We start from the raw sequence: 17,008 nt of genomic DNA, 5'->3' as shown, positions 1-17,008 counted from the left end.
CAATTGTGAGAGGACCTGACTGGAGCCAGCCATTTGAGATCATGTGCGATGCTTCCAACCATGCAGTAGGAGCAGCGCTGGCCCAGCGTGAAGGTAAGGACCCCTTTGTAATTGCTTATGCGTCTAAGACCTTAGATGCCGCTCAGTCTAATTACACTACTGCTGAGAAAGAGCTTCTTGCTATTGTTTTTGCTCTGGATAAATTCCGAGCCTATTTACTTGGTACTAAAGTAGTAGTGTATTCAGACCACACAGCTCTAAAGTATTTATTAGCTAAAAAGGAATCCAAACCAAGGCTTATACGTTGGATACTGCTACTACAAGAATTTGATTTAGAAATAAAGGATAGGAGTGGAAACTAGAACTTAGTGGCAGACCACTTGAGTCACCTTGAGCACATTAAGGATGACTCCACTCCTATAACTGATAATTTCCCTTTTGATAACCTACAAGCAGTATCTGAAGTAGTCCCTTGGTATGCACCTGTAGCTAATTATCTAGTTAGCTGCACTTTTTCTCCAAACTTTACTAAGCATCAAAGAGACAAGTTGAAAAGTGAGTCTAAATATTATATATGGGATGACCCATATTTATGGAGATGTGGCGCTGACCAGGTAATTAGAAGGTGTGTACCTTAATCAGAATTCCAGTCCATCTTAGAGGCTTGTCACTCATCTGAGAGTGGAGGACATTTTGGCCCTCAAAGAACAGCTAGAAAAATCTTAGACTGTGGATTCTGGTGGTCTAACCTTTTTAGAGACGCTGCTGAATTTTGTAAATCTTGTTTCCCATGCCAAAAATTTGGTAATATATCCAAGAAGGATGAGATGCCTCAACAAATTATACTTTTCTGTGAAATTTTTTATGTTTGGGGCATTGACTTCATGGGTCCATTTCCAAATTCTAATGGTTATTTTTATATATTATTAGCTGTAGATTATGTTTTCAAATGGGTGAAAGCAATTCCTACCCGCACTGATGATGCTAACACTGTTGTTTCCTTTGTGAGAAACCACATTATTTGTCGCTTTGGATCACCACGAGCAATCGTGAGCGATCAAGGCACCCATTTTTGTAACAGGAGACTAACAGGATTACTGAAGAAGCATGAGATAATTCATAAAGTAGCAACAGCCTACCATCCTCAGACTAATGGGCAAGCCAAGGTGTCTAACAGAGAGATAAAGTGTATATTACAGAAGATAGTCAAACCTCATAGAAGAGACTGGAGCACCAGGCTACAAGATGCACTTTGGGCATATAGAACAGCATACAAGACACCCATTGGGATGAGTCCCTTCCGCTTAGTTTATGGAAAAGCCTGTCATCTCCCAGTTGAAGTAGAACATAAAGCCTTTTGGGCAGTAAAAGAGTGCAACATGGGATTTGAGAAAGCCGGAGCTGAAAGGAAGTTGCAACTGCAAGAATTGGAAAGCCTTCGCCTGGAAGCTTATGAGAACTCAAGACTGTACAAGGAAAAGATGAAGGCTGTACATGATCAGCACATCAAGAGGAAAGAGTTCCAACCTGGGGACTTAGTCCTCCTTTACAAATCCAGACTAAGGCTCATGCCAGGCAAGTTGAGATGAAGATGGGAAGGTCCATATCGAGTAGAGAAGGCTGAGCCATACGGAGTTTTTCACCTAAGTCACCCTTCAAGCTCTGAACTCATCAAAGTTAATGGGCATCGTTTGAAGCTATATCATGGTGAGAAGGTGATGAAAAACAAGGAGCTAGAAATCTTCCTCTTGGAAGATCCACTCACAGCAGAAGACTAAGCTAATGGAGTGTCCAACTTACGGACGTTAAAGCAAAGTGCTAGGTGGGAGACAACCCACCATGGTATGATCGTTCCTTTCTTTATTATTAGTTTTCTTTTTCAATAACTCTTCTCATTATTAGCACATTTAGTTTGCATCTGCATTTGTATATTTTTATTAAAAAAAAAAGAAGAAGAGAGGGAGAGCCGCGACGCGACAGCGTCGCCGACGCGTCCGCGTCGTAGGTGGCTCAGTGAGAATAAGAAATCAAACAGAAAGTCACGCGGGAGCGTGGCTGGAGGCGTGCCTTTGGCACAAATCACCCCACGCGATCGCGTCACTAACGCATCCACGTCACATGGGAAACATGCCTCCCACGCGTCCACGTCACCCACGCGGACGCGTAACCTGGAAATCGATGTAAGAGTGGGTACACGACCGAAAGTTGTGCTAGAGTGGTGCTGGACTGATGCTGAACGCACAAGCCTTACCACGCGGACGCATGACTTACCCGTCCGCGTCATATCCCTATAATGGCCACTCACGCGATCGCGTCGACCACGCGACCGCGTCACCCTGGATTTTGGCAATACAAAGTTTTGAACAAAGAGTTGTGCGAGCGCGAGGCTGCCCTTGCACCAGTAGCACAAAACGTGTCACGCGTCCGCGTGACCGATGCGACTGCGTCGATTAATTTAAGCGCAAGTCACGCAAACGCGTCCCCCGTGCGTCCGCGTCGCTTGCGACACACAGCTTATCCTAATTTGCCAAATATCTTATCTTTCTTATCCCCAAATCCTACTTTTTCTTTTCCCTCCTCATTATTTTCTTCCCCTTTCTTCCTTCTTCCTTCCTTCTCACTTTCTACTTTCTCTCTCTCTCATCACCATTAACAAGGTTTTTCTTTTCTTCCCCCCTCCTTACTTTTCTATTCTTCTTAATTTATGTTCTCTTCTTCTTTTCTTTTTCTTTTTATTTTCATTATTCATGTTTTCTTTTTCTTTCTTTTTCTCTTTTAATTGGTGTTAGATATTTAGTAAGGGTCGTTAATATTCCTTATGTTTGCTTGTGGATTGTTGCAACATTGTTTGGAAATTATATATCAATTTTTAAAGGGTTGCTTGCATGTTCAATTTCTTATTTTGAATAGCTTACCTACCATGCATGCTATGTGTTTGTGAAAAAGCCCATATGGCATTGTGCACTATTTTTGAATCCTTTTATTTTCCTACTCTAAATGCTTGCTTTTCACAAAACCCTTTTTCGTATCATATTAATTTAATATAATTGTCATTACAAACAGATTGTTAGTATGAAAGACTTGGTAATCTAACTTGGACATTGAATGCTTGATCTATGCTACTCATGCCTTTGCCTGCATGCCAATAAACACCTTGCATTTAATTGTCCTCATATGCTCTCGTTATATTTCCATTGTTGATTTTCCACATGTTGTCATGACCATGTGTTAACATCATTCATTTTTTTTAATGTGCATTGATTACCACCTTTCCCGTTCTCTTCCTTGCTCTATCCCTTGACATTTTGACATACTTTCTCTTTTCTCCCTTTCAGGATGGCCACCAAGAAAGGCAAGGAGAAAGCTGCTCCCAAATCAACAGCAAGGATAGGAACAGAACGAGCATTAGTGATAGAGCCTTCTTCGACTACGGTTAAACCCTCAACAAAAAGAATTAAGAGGATTATAAAGGTTGATGATAAAGAAAAAGCCTTCCCAGCAAAGAACACTGCGCGATTTACCAATCGCTATTGTGAGCAGATGTTCCCCATCCTGGTAGAAAGGAGTTACAACAACGAATACCTTCTTATCCTCCCAAACCATATTGCTGCATTTGTTGAGCCACAAATTGCGCAAAGACAATGGGGCTTCCTACAGAGACAGCCACGGCAGGTCAATCTTTCCTGGATTGTTGAGTTCTACTCCAACTTCCACCTGCCGACCCTGCAGTCTGTCTATGTCTGTCAGAAGCAAATCCCCATCACAGAAGAGGCCATTCAACGAGCTTTAGATCTTCCCCCTACTCCAGAAGGACTGGACGCATTTCAAGAAGCCGCACTCAAGCGCCAGATGTACCAATTTGACTGGGACGCTGTTCTCAGAGTTATCGCACTACCTGACAGCAGATGGATCTACGGATACCATCGTTCCCGTCCTAAGGGAATATCGGCTTCCGCACTCACCTTAGAGGCTTGAGTATGGGCACAGATTATGTCCCATTACGTCTTTCCGAGCACCCACGAGTCCTCCTTCACTATAGACATGGCCGTTCTACTATGGTGCATCCTTACCGACTAGCCTCTGAACCTACCAAGACACATCCAGAGTGCTATGGGACACGTACAAATTGCAGACAACTTACCTTTTCCTGTCTTGGTCTCAGATCTTGTCTCAGCAGCCGAAGTCTCCTACAGAGCTGGGGACACCAAAGCCATGCTCCCACGGGATGATCAGTATGTCCCTAACGGGAAATATATCAGACCTTCAGCAGCCACTACAAGCCCGCCTACTGAACCGGCTGAAGAGATTCCTCCTTCAACACCACAAGCACCTATAACAAATCAACTGCTCCATCAGATACTTGAAAGGTTGGTTCGGCAGGAACACAAAGCAAAGCTTAGAGAGCGTCGTAACAAGCGCCGATTCACATACCTCAAGGAGCTACTTAAGAGAAAATACAGAGACTCAGACACCCCGAACTCCACTTCCTTTACCAGCACAGGGGAGCCATGACGGTCCCGACTGTGGAGATACTACTGCCAGCCCACCTTTGTTCCTGACAGATGGCACCGAGGACGGTACAAAGCCTTAAGTGTGGGGAGGTCGATCAGTACCTGACTTCCGGAGGTAATTTCTCTTCCCTAACACCAATAAAATAGGATATTTAGTTAGTTTTTCTTTTGTAGAATAGGATAAATTGCATAGTAATAGATTAGTTGCATGCATGTTCTGCTTGATTAAAAAGACAATAAGTTTCTTCTAAGACCCTATTTTTAGAACAAAATTTCACTAATCTTAAATAAAACTTTTATGTTAAATCTGCTTGAAGTTGTATTTGGAACATGGTTTTTGAGCTAAAGAACACACAACCTGTGAGATTTGAGCCTTTATACATGGTTACATTATTTAACCATAATTATTTTATTCTTGTGTGTTTACTTCTCTTTGATTGTAATTTATATTTTGTTTCATCCTATATGTCCAATGTTCAATATATTTATATGCTTGCATATAATTGAGGCCATTATTTGTGTAGCTCACTTATCCAAATTAAGCCTACCCTTGCAATTACCTTTGTTAGCCACTTTGAGCCTTTAAATCCCATTTGTTCTTTATTTTACCACATTACTAGCCTTAAGCGGAAAAACAATTATATATCCCAATTGAATCTTTGGTTAGCTTAAGATAGAATTATATGTTAATTAAGTATAGGAAAATTGTGGGAACAAAAGATAATAAGGGAATGTGTCATAATGATATAATGGAAATTTGGGTACCTACTCATGTGAAACTATAAGAATCAAAAATCTATGTGCATTGATAAGCTATGTTTATTTTTATATTTATGTTAAAAAAAATCCAAAAATCCAAAAATATTCAATAATTAAATAAGGGGACAAAATTATCCCAATGTTAAGTTAAGAATTCAAAGATCAATGTATGTATGATAAAATTAAATTAAAAGTTGATACATAAGTAATGAATGTGAGAGAGAAATTTTGGGTAGCTAGGTATGAAATTTAAGTTATAAAGAATATATATGTGTTAGGTGAAAGCTTGGGCTGATTAAAGATTCAATTTATAAACTTACTTAGCCATATATGTACCCTTACCCATACCTTGGCCCCATTACAACCTTGAAAAGACCTCATGATGTTTGCATTAGTATATTAATTGTTGTTGATTGGTTAGGTGAAGAACAAAAGTTAGAAAGCATGATTAGAGAAGGATAGAGTGATTACCCTATACACTAGAGAGATTAGAGCATACATACATCATCAGTGAAGGGTTCAATGCTTAAATTCTATGTTCCCTGCTTTCATGAGCTACCTTCTTGTATTTTTATCTGTTCTTACTATATAAGAATTGAATTAGTGGAATTTGATTTGTGATTGTCTTGAAGAGCTTATTTACTTTTGACCAAGTGGACTAAAATCATATAGTTGCATTCACATATATAGGTTGCATTGCATTGCATGAGTTTTACATGTTCCTACTCATTTATTTTATCTCCTTCAACTAAGCATGAGGACATGCCAATATCTAAGTGTGGGGAGGTTGATAAACCATTATTTTATGGTTTATATTGTGTTTAATTGTGTGGTTTTATCAAATCTTTACCCATTTATTCATTAAATAAGCATGCATTTATAATTCCTTCCTAAAAATACTTTATGGTTGAAAACTTGCTTCCTAGAGACTTTTAATTTTGTATTTTAATTCTCCTTTATTCCATTTGATGTCGTGATCTGTGTGTTAAGTATTTTAGGCTTTATAGGGCATGAATGACTTGGAGATTGGAAAGGAAGCTTGCAAAAACAGAAGGAACACAAGAAATTAAGGAGATGACCAGCGAGAAGTGACACGAGCGCATGGCTCACGCGATCGCGCGATATAGAGGAAATTGCAGTGACGCGGACGCATGGCTCACGCGACCGCGTGGATTGAAAACTGCACCAGTGACGCGAAGACGTGGACGACGCGCACGCGTGGCAAGGCAAAACGCTGGATGATGCGAATGCTTGGATGACGCAATCGCGTGACATGCGCGATCTGCAGAATCTGCAGAATTCGCTAGGGCAGTTTTGGGCCCTGTTTTGACCCAATTTTCGGCCCAGAAAAGCATATTAGAGCCAGGGAACATGCAGAGACAGAAGACAACATTCATTCTAGATAGTTTTAGTTTTTAGATCTGATTTTACCTCTCCTCTAGGTTTTCTCTCTACACATTGATAGTTTTTAGGATTCGTTTTTATTGCTTTTTGGATTGGGACATTGAGAAGAGTTATTACCTCCGTCAAGACTTCGTCATTCTAGTTTGTTTCCTTACTTGTCACTTACTCTTTCATGTTCTTTATTTACTCAGAGTTACTCTTGGATTATTTCTAGAATTTATTTATACAAGAATTATTTTTATTTTTAATTGATCCTTTTGATTATTATTTATTATGTCTTTCAGTATTTCTCTTCCTTATTTTGTGAATTTTACATTCATAATGAGCGAGTAGTTCCATAACTTGATTGGGGGATGATTGAAAGGAAACCTTGAGTTGGGTTACTCAAGAGAAAAATTATAATTGGGTTTATTGTTGGATCGCCCTCTAATCATTGACACTAGTCCTTCTCAAGGGAGAGGATTAGGACTTGTGATTAGAAATAGCTTTCCAACTTGCTTGACTTTCCTCTACCTAGTAAAGGGTAACTAAGCAGAACAACCTTCAATTATCAATTAATCTTGAGAGTACTCCAACAAGAATAGGGCTTCCAACTAATCTACTCCCAGTCAAAAATTTTATTTAAAATTACATAAATTCTCTAATTTAATTTCCTGTTTATCAACTCAAACCATTTTTGAAAACGTCTGATTAATAAAGTAGCACATCTTTCTGCAACTCGTTGGGAGATGACCTGGGATTCATACTCCCAGTATTTTGATTTTAATTTTAATTTTGTGACAACCCTTCTAAATTGATAAGTGGATTTTCGGTTGGTTAAGAACTGTACTTGCAACGTATCTCTTATAATAATTTCTTAACTCGCCAATTTCTGCCACGTCGGTGAGCCCAGTCCAGGTTGTGCCAAAGAAGGGGGGATGACAATGATCTCCAATGAGAAGAATGAGTTGATCCCTACAAGGACAATGACTGGTTGGAGGATGTGCATAGAGTATAGGAGACTGAATGAGGCTACAAGGAAAGATCACTTTCCTCTCCCTTTCATTGATCAAATGCTGGAGAGATTGGCTGGCCATGCTTATTATTGCTTCCTGGATGGGTATTCTGGGTATAATCAGAAAATGGTGGACCCCAAGGACCAAGAAAAGACCTCCTTCACATGTCCATTTGGAGTTTTCTCCTATAGAAGGATGCGATTTGGGCTATGCAATGCCCCAGCTATCTTTCAAAGGTGTATGCTTTCCATCTTCTCAAATATGGTTGAAAAATTCCTAGAGGTCTTCATGGATAATTTCTCTATTTTTGGAAACTCTTTTAAAATTTTTTTGCAACATCTAACTCTTGTATTGAAACGATGCCAAGAAACAAACTTAGTCTTAAATTGGGAAAAATGCCATTTCTTGGTACCAGAGGGTATTGTTCTTGGGCATAAAGTTTCAAACAAGGGTATAGAAGTTGATAGAGCTAAAATAGAAATCATTGAAAAACTCCCTGTACCTGTCAATGTAAAAGCAGTGAGAAGTTTGATAAACCACTATTTTATGATTTATATTGTGTTTAATTGTGTGATTTTATCATGATCCTTAACCACTTATTCATTAAATTAGCATGCATTTAGATTTCCTTCCTGAATTTATTACATGTTTGAAAACTGCTTCCTAGAGACTTTAACTATTTATTTTTAATTCGCCTTTATTCCATTCGATGCCGTGATCTGTGTGTTGAGTGTTTCAGACTTTACAGGGCATAAATGAGTTGGAGATTGGAAAGGAAGCTAGCAAAAATGGAAGGAACACAAGAATTTGAGGAGGTAACCAGCGAGAAGTGACGCGGTCGCATGGCTCACGCGACCGCGCGAAGGCGAGCAAATCGTAGTGACGCGGCCGAATGGCTCACGCGGCCGCGTGGATTGGAAAAACTCAGGCGACGCGGTAGCGTGGACGACGTGAACGCGTGGCGAGAAAAAGCGCGAATGACGCGTCCGCATGGATGATGCGGTCGCGTGACATGTGCGATCTGCATAATCCGCAGAATTCGTTGGGGGCAATTTTGGACCCTATCTCGACCCAGTTTTCAGCCCGGAACAGCAGACTAGAGTCAGAGAACATGCAGAAATAAATAACACATTCATTAGAGACAATTGGGAGATCTAGTTTTTACTCTCTTAGGTTTTTCTCTCTAGGTTTTAGAATTTTAATTTTCAATTGGTCTTAACATTGGAACATTGAGAAGAGTTATTTCCTCATCAAGACTTCGTCATTCTAGTTCGTTTTCTCAACTTGGTTTTATTCTTCCATGTTCTTTGTTTTGTTCAATTTTGTTATTTGAATACTTTTATGATTAATTAATGCAAGGATTATTTCTTTTTAATTCAATTTCAATTCCAATAATCATGTCTTCTTTTAATCCCCTTTCATGTGTTATGGATTTATTATTTACAATGCGTGAGTAGTTTCTTTACTTGATGGGGAGTTAATTAAAAAGGAACTCTTGAGTTGGAAGGATTGAAAGAAAAATTGTAATTGGGTTAATTGTTGGATTGTTATCCTGTTACCAACGCCAATCCCTTTGAACTAAGTGGGTTGCAACTTGTGAACAGACCTGGCATTCCAACTTGTTTGACTTTCCCTTACATAGTAAAGGATAACCAAACAGAGCAACCATTAATTATAAATCAATCTTAAAATCATTCCATCAATAGTAGAAATTCCAACTAATCAACTCCCAGTCAAGGCTTTTATTCATATTATTTAAATTTCCTCAATTTACATTCCAATTTACTTAGCTCAACTTCTTGGAACATCTGATTAATAAGATAGCACACTTTTCTGCAACTCGTTGGGAGACGACCTGGGACTTAAAACTCCCAGTAATTTTTAATTTAACTCTCTGTGACATATTTCTAAATTGATAGGTAGATTTTCGGTGAGTTAAGAACTATACTTGCAACGTAACCATTTTAATAATTTTTAATTCACCAGCTTCTGCGTCTCATCAATTTTTGGCGCCGTTGCCGAGGAGTTGCAATAGAGTGCTAATTTTATTAATTAGAATTTATTTATTTGCATTTTATTTTATTTTGCTACTATGAGCTGCATGTTTCTTCCGTCAAATGACGCGTTCACTTCCTGATCCGCGCTTGCTAATATTCGATCCTGAAATTGAAAGGACAATTTCACGAATAAGGCGAGAACAGCGTCGGTTAGCCCGCTCTGAGGGCGGATCTGAAAGTGAATTTGAGGAAGAAACCAGCCCCCGTTCTACTGATTCGGTTGTTTTACGTGCAGAAAACATGACAGCTAGGAGAGTTACCATCCAGGAGGAAGGAGCCCCTGATTTTACAATGCAATCGTTTCAAGCGCATCATCTGGCGGTAGCTACAGATTTTGAAATAAAGCCCGCACTGCTAAATTTGATGCCCAAGTTTCATGGCCTACCTGCTCAAGAGCCTATCAAGCACTTGAGAGATTTCCAGGAAGCCTGTTCTACTGTCAGGTGTGATGGCACTGATGAAACTTCAATTCTGCTGAAAGCTTTTCCGTTTTCTCTTGAGGGAAAAGTAAGAGAGTGGTACTACACTCAGCCTCTAGCAAATGTATCCAACTGGGATACACTCAGAAAGGAGTTTCTGGAGAAATTCTTTCCATCTGAAGTTACTGATAAGCTAAGGAAGGATATCTCCACAATTGTTCAGGATGACAATGAGACTCTCTTTGAATACTGGGAGCGCTTCAATAATCTTCTGGAAGCATGCCCCCACCACATGATTGACAAGATCGTGCTACTCAGCTATATTACACAAGGTATGAGGCCCCAAGATAAGACCATACTGGAAAGTGCCAGTAATGGGTCTATGAAGAAGTACAAGACCACTGATGAAGCTCGGTAATTGATCAGTGATTTAGCTGAATCCACTAGGAACCACAGACAGAAGCAAGGCCGTTCAAAGGTTGTTGCAGAAGTATCTTCTAGCAGAGAGACTGCTGCTCTAACTCAAAGCATCTGTGAAATGACCAACTTGCTGAAGCAAATGCAGTTGAATCAACAAGCTCAGCAAGCTCAACCTCCACCACAGCAAAACCAATAACTAGTCCCACAAAGAATTTGCAGAATCTGTGCTGATTATAGCCATTACACTGATGAATGCCCGCAGCTCCAACAAGAAGACAACATGGTGGCATCCACTCACAACTTCTATGACCGCCCCAACCAAGGGTACAATCAAAGTGGAAATAATAACCATGGATGGCAGGACAATTCAAACCAGAATTGGAGGGACAACAATAACAGGGGAGGCAGAGATAATCAGGAAAATCAGAAGTAGAATAATAACAACAACAGGCAGCAAAATCAACCTTACAGAGCACCTCACCTAAGGCAGAACCAAGGACCACAGAACAATCAGTAGCAGACCTCTCAATTTACTCATTCTTCTTTGTCTTCTACTAAAGATCTACTACAATCTCTTGAGAAAAGACAACAGACCATGAAAAGTAACATCATGAATAGTATTAACGCCAGTCTGAATGGTCTCACCTCTACTATGCAAGCTTTTATGACACAGCTTGGATCAGCACAAAATTCCAGTAACCAACCTTCAAGCACCACTGGAATCCCCTCTCAACCATTACCCAATTCAAAGGGAGGCATTAATGTTATCACCCTGAGGTCCGAAACCACACTGCAGGAGAGGATTTAGGAGGAACCAAGCTCACCAGAATACGCCTCAGCTGAAGAGGTGGTAGAAATCGAAGATGTTGAAGAGGAAGAGGATATACAGGACATAGTTGAAGAAGAGATAGCTTAACCACAGGAGGAAGCACCAAAAGGCGCAGGCACCACAGAAAACACTACTCCCATTCCATTTCCACAACTTGCAAGGAAGCCCAGGAAGCAGCTGGACCCCGATCCTAAAATGGTAGAGATATTCAAAAAGGTTGAGGTAACTGTTCCCCTTTTTGATGTTATTCAGCAAGTACCTAAATATGCAAAGTTTCTAAAAGACTTATGTATCCATAAAGACAAAATTAATGAATTAGAAACTATTCCTTTAGGTAGTTCTATATCTGCTTTAATGGGAGGATTACCTGAAAAATGTAGTGATCCAGGTCCTTGCATAGTTAGTTGTACTATTGGTGGTGTAGTAATTTATGATTGCATGTGTGATTTAGGAGCATGTGTCAGTATAATGCCTTTGTCTATATATGATGTTTTGAGGCTCCCTCCCTTAAAAAGGTCGGCAGCTCGTTTTGTGTTAGCAAATAAAAGCATTATTACAGTGGCTGGAGTTGCTGAAGATGTTTTGGTGAACATTAAAGGGCTCACATTTTCCACTGATTTTTATATCTTGGAGATGCCCCACAATGATTCAGATAAGCCATCATCAATCCTACTTGGAAGACCATTCCTGAAGACATCAAAATTCAAATTGGATGCTTTTTCAGGAACATACTCCTTTGAAATAGATGGCCGCATAGTAATCTTCAATCTGAATGGAGTCATTGACAACCCCCTAGAAGATCGTTCTATCTTCCAGTGTGATGTCATAGACGAAAGTGTGGCTGAAGTTCAAGAGGAAGAGTTTGAAGAGAGGCACACCGGACAAGGTCCAAGTGTGGGGACCCTCTTAACTGACAATGGGAGCACTTCGCCATTTTCACAAGCCCCAGATAATCCAGAGCCCGCCCATAATCAAAAGTTAGAATTAAAACCTCTCCCTCCACATCTCAAATATGCTTATCTTGAGGATGAGCAGAAGCTTCCGGTTATTATTGCAAGGAAACTGACTTCTCAACAAGAGCACTTACTTGATGTACTGAGGAAGCATAAGAAGGCAATTGGGTGGAGTTTGGCAGACATAGTGGGAATCAACCCTCAAGTATGCGAGCATAGAATATTTCTAGAAGAGGGAGCAAGACCTGTCCGTCAACCCCAAAGAAGATTGAATCCCACCATCTTGGAAGTTGTCAAAAAGGAAGTGACCAGACTATTGGAAGCAGGTATCATATATCCCATCTCAGACAGCGAATGGGTAAGCCCAGTACAAGTGGTGCCCAAGAAATCTGAAGTCACTACAGTGAAGAGTGAGCATGGAGAGCTCATAGCAACTAGAGTTCAGAATTCTTGGAGAGTCTGCATTGATTACAGGCGTCTCAACCAAGCTACCCGTAAGGATCACTACCCACTTCCATTCATTGATCAAATGCTGGATTGCCTGTCAGGTAAATCACATTATTGCTTTTTAGATGGTTACACAGGTTATTTCCGGATTCATATAGCTCCTGAGGATCAGGAAAAGACTATTTTTACATGTCCTTTTAGGACCTATGCTTATAAGAGAATGTCCTTTGGCTTGTGCAATGCACCAGCCACCTTCCAAAGGTGCATGATGAGTCTTTTTTCTGATCTTATTGAGGACTGTATGAAAGTTTTTATGGACAATTTTAGCATTTATGGTGATTCTTTTAGCCTTCACTTAGATGGATTATCTCGAGTATTAGATAGATATGTTAATACAAACCTTGTATTGAATTTCGAAAAATGCCACTTTATGGTAAAACAAGGGATTGTATTAGGACATGTGGTATCTAATAATGGCATTTCTGTAGACCCAGCAAAGGTGAATGTTATTTCTAGTTTACCTTACCCCTCTTCTGTGAGGGAAGTCCGTTCGTTCCTTGGCCATGCAGGTTTCTACCAGAGATTTATTAAGGACTTTAGTAAGGTGGCACTTCCCTTATCCAGATTACTGCAGAAGGATATTGAGTTCGAGTTTAGTAAGGATTTCAAACAAGCGTTTGATAAGCTGAAGACTGCTCTAACTCAAGCCCCAATTGTGAGAGGACCAGACTGGAGTCAGCCGTTTGAAATCATGTGCGATGCTTCCAACCATGCAGTAGGAGCAGCGCTGGCTCAGCGCGAAGGTAAGGATCCTTTTGTTATTACCTATGCGTCTAAGACTTTAGACACTGCCCAGTCCAATTATACTACTACTGAGAAAGAGCTCGCATATTTTTTTTTCAATGATTTAGATTTAGTTGAGAGGGAGATCTTCTCTCTCTCTCTCTCTTAGGATTTAGGATTTCTTCTTGTTTTAAGAGTGACTCTCAATCCAGGTTTTACGTTTCTTTGTTTTAGCTTCCTTTTACTTTTATTTATTCCAGCACTTGAATTGATCAGTGAATTTATGAATTTCTTCCATGTTACAGACTGTTATTTGAATTAATGATAATTGAGGTATTTTCAGTTTATGATTGTTCTCTTTGATTTAAGTTACCATTGCTTCCCATCTAAGGACATTTTTATTATTCCAGCAATTTTACTTTTTCCCCTTTTGGTCTTGGTTAAGAATTCAGTAACTCAACAGTTATTAAACTCAACATAACTGATAATCGTTATCTTGCTAATTGAGCTGGACTTAAGTAATCCCAACCTTTCCTTAGGAAATAAATAGGATTCAAAGGTCAATTTAATTAGTCCCTTGACTCTCCTTTGCTTTAGTAAAGGTTGACCAAGTGGAATTTAGATTCAACTTTCATTATAATTGAGAGAGATAACTAAGTTGGACATCTAATTTCTCTTACCTTGTCAAAAGTTTGCTTTACAGTATTTATTTATTTTAATTGCCATTTACTTTACTTGTCATTCAAATTACTTGCTTCTCACCTTTTAAACCCCGCTTACAACCTTTATAGCCAATAATAAGAACATACTTCCTCGCAGTTCCTTGAGAAGACAACCCGAGGTTTGAATACTCGGTTAACAATTTCTAAAGGGGTTTGTTACTTGTGACACCCAAAATGTTTGTACGAAGGGATTTTTGTCAGTTTAGAGATTATATCTACAACGCAACTGTTTCTATGAATCTCTCTACTGGTAAAAATCCTAACGTCAAAGTTTTCTTGGGCATGCTGGGTTTTATAGAAGATTCATCAAAGATTTTTCAAAAATAGCGAAACCATTAAGCAATTTGCTAGTAGTTGAAAATCCTTTCATTTTTTATGACAATTGTAAACATGCCTTTGAAACTTTAAAAAGAAAACTCACTACAGCACTAATCATCACACCTCCAGAATGGGGACTCCCCTTTGAACTAATGTGTGATGCAAGTGATGTTGCAATTGGTGCTATATTGGGGCAAAAGAAAGACAAGCTGCATCATATCATATACTATACCAATAAGGTGTTAAATGAGGCACAAAAGAATTATAAAACCACAGAGAAAGAGCTATTAGCCATTGTATATGCATTTGATAATTTTAGACAATACTTGATTGGTTCAAAAGTTATAGTGTATACTGATCATGCTGCTCTCAAGTATCTCATGTCTAAACAGGATGCAAAGCCTAGAATCATTAGGTGGGTGCTGCTGCTACAAGAATTTGACATTGAAGTGAGAGATAGGAAGGGGAGCGAGAATCAGGTGGCAGACCATTTGTCAAGAGTGCCCCAAGAGGCCAATCAAGATGTACCACAGCAAGTGAATGAAAAATTTCCTGATGAACATCTTTTCCATGTCCAACAAGCACCTTGGTTTGCTGACATAGCAAACTACAAAGTGGGAAGAAAAATCCCTCAAGAACTCTCCAAGCAACAAGTGAAAAAGCTACTCAATGAAGCCAAGAAGTTTTTGTGGGATGAACCATTTTTGTTCAAAAGATGTTCGGATGGAATGATTAGGAGGTGTGTCCCTGAAACTGAGATGAGAGACATATTGTGGCATTGCCACGGTTCAGCCTATGGTGGACACTTTGGACTAGAGAGAACAGCTGCCAAAGTGCTAGAAAGTGGATTCTATTGGCCAACTATATTCAAGGATGCCAAAGAGTTCGTTCATCAGTGTAATGAGTGCCAAAGAACTGGAGGACTATCATGAAGGAATGAGATGCCTCAAAATTTCATTCTTGAAGTGGAGCTATTTAATCTTTGGGGCATTGATTTCATGGGCCCTTTTCCTTCTTCCTACTCTTTCAAATACATCCTGGTAGCAGTAGAGTATGTCTCAAAATGGGTGGAAGCTATAGCCACAACCACATGTGATGCACAGATTGTCCTTCAATTCCTTAAGAAGCATATTTTTACTAGATATGGAGTGCCTAAGGGTCTTGTCAGTGATGGTGGCAGTTATTTTTACAATAAACATATGGAGAAACTACTTCAAAAATATGGGGAGATACATAAAGTAGCTACTCCATACCACCCACAGACCAATGGCCAGGCAGAGCTTGCAAATAGGGAGTTGAAGAGGATTTTGGAGAAGACAGTGGGAGCCACCAGAAAAGATTGGACTAGAAAGCCAGATGATGCTTTAGGGGCAAATAGAATAGCATTCAAAACTCCTATAGGAAGATCCCCATTTTAGCTAATTTATGGAAAATCATGCCACCTTCCTGTAGAGCTAGAACACAAAGCTTACTGGGCCACTAAGCTCGTAAATTTTGATCCTCAAGCAATAGGAAAAAAAAGGTTGTTGCAACTCAATGAGCTAGAAGAATTCAGATTGGAAGCTTATGAGAATGCAAAGATATACAAGGAAAGAGCTAAAAAGTGGTATGACAAGAAGATCTTGAAAAGAGAGTTCAAACCAGAACAGCAAGTACTCCTATATAATTCCAGGCTCAAGATTTTCCCAGGCAAACTCAAATCCAAATGGACTGGCCCCTACTTGGTGACAAAGGTTCTCCCTTATAGAAGCCTTGAATTGCTTGATGAAGCAACAAAGAACAATTTCACAGCAAATGGTCACAGGGCAAAGCATTACTTGGGAGGCCCTTGGGATGAAGAGAAGGAGGTTCAGGAGCTAAGTTGAGCAAAAATGAAGGATGTCAAGCTAGTGACATTAAAAGAGCGCTTGTTGGGAGGCAACCCAACCAGAGGTAGTTATTTTTTCCTAACTATTTCAATAAAAAGGTTAAGTACATTCATCCGTATTGTAAGGAGCTAAGTTTGGTGTTACACACCAAAACAATATAAGGGTGAATAAAAAATGCTAAGTTTGGTGTTCCACCAAAAATCTCAACTAAAACACATTTCAATCCTCTGCATAAATGGTTACTAGCTCTAAACAATCAGGAAACTTACTTAACCATTGTCTATTTTCTGGTTTTTATTAGTTCTACTACCTTTAGCAAAGGCACAAGGTTTCATATATGGTTGGCTTGTTGTATAAGAAACATTGGCAAGAAACTAAGTTTTGTGTTCACACACCAAACTAAGTTCAAAAGCCTACACACAATTTCTGCATACTAATCAATTGCCTAAGGGCTTGGGAAACAAGCAACTTCTAAGGATTATGCAGGAAAACATTCAACCTTTGGAAGGATCTGCATCATCAT

Source organism: Arachis hypogaea, chromosome 13, assembly GCF_003086295.3.
Source record: "Arachis hypogaea cultivar Tifrunner chromosome 13, arahy.Tifrunner.gnm2.J5K5, whole genome shotgun sequence".
Classification (NCBI taxonomy): Eukaryota; Viridiplantae; Streptophyta; class Magnoliopsida; order Fabales; family Fabaceae; genus Arachis; species Arachis hypogaea.
The sequence above is the reverse complement of the archived record's forward strand: the minus strand, read 5'-3'. Positions refer to the sequence as shown.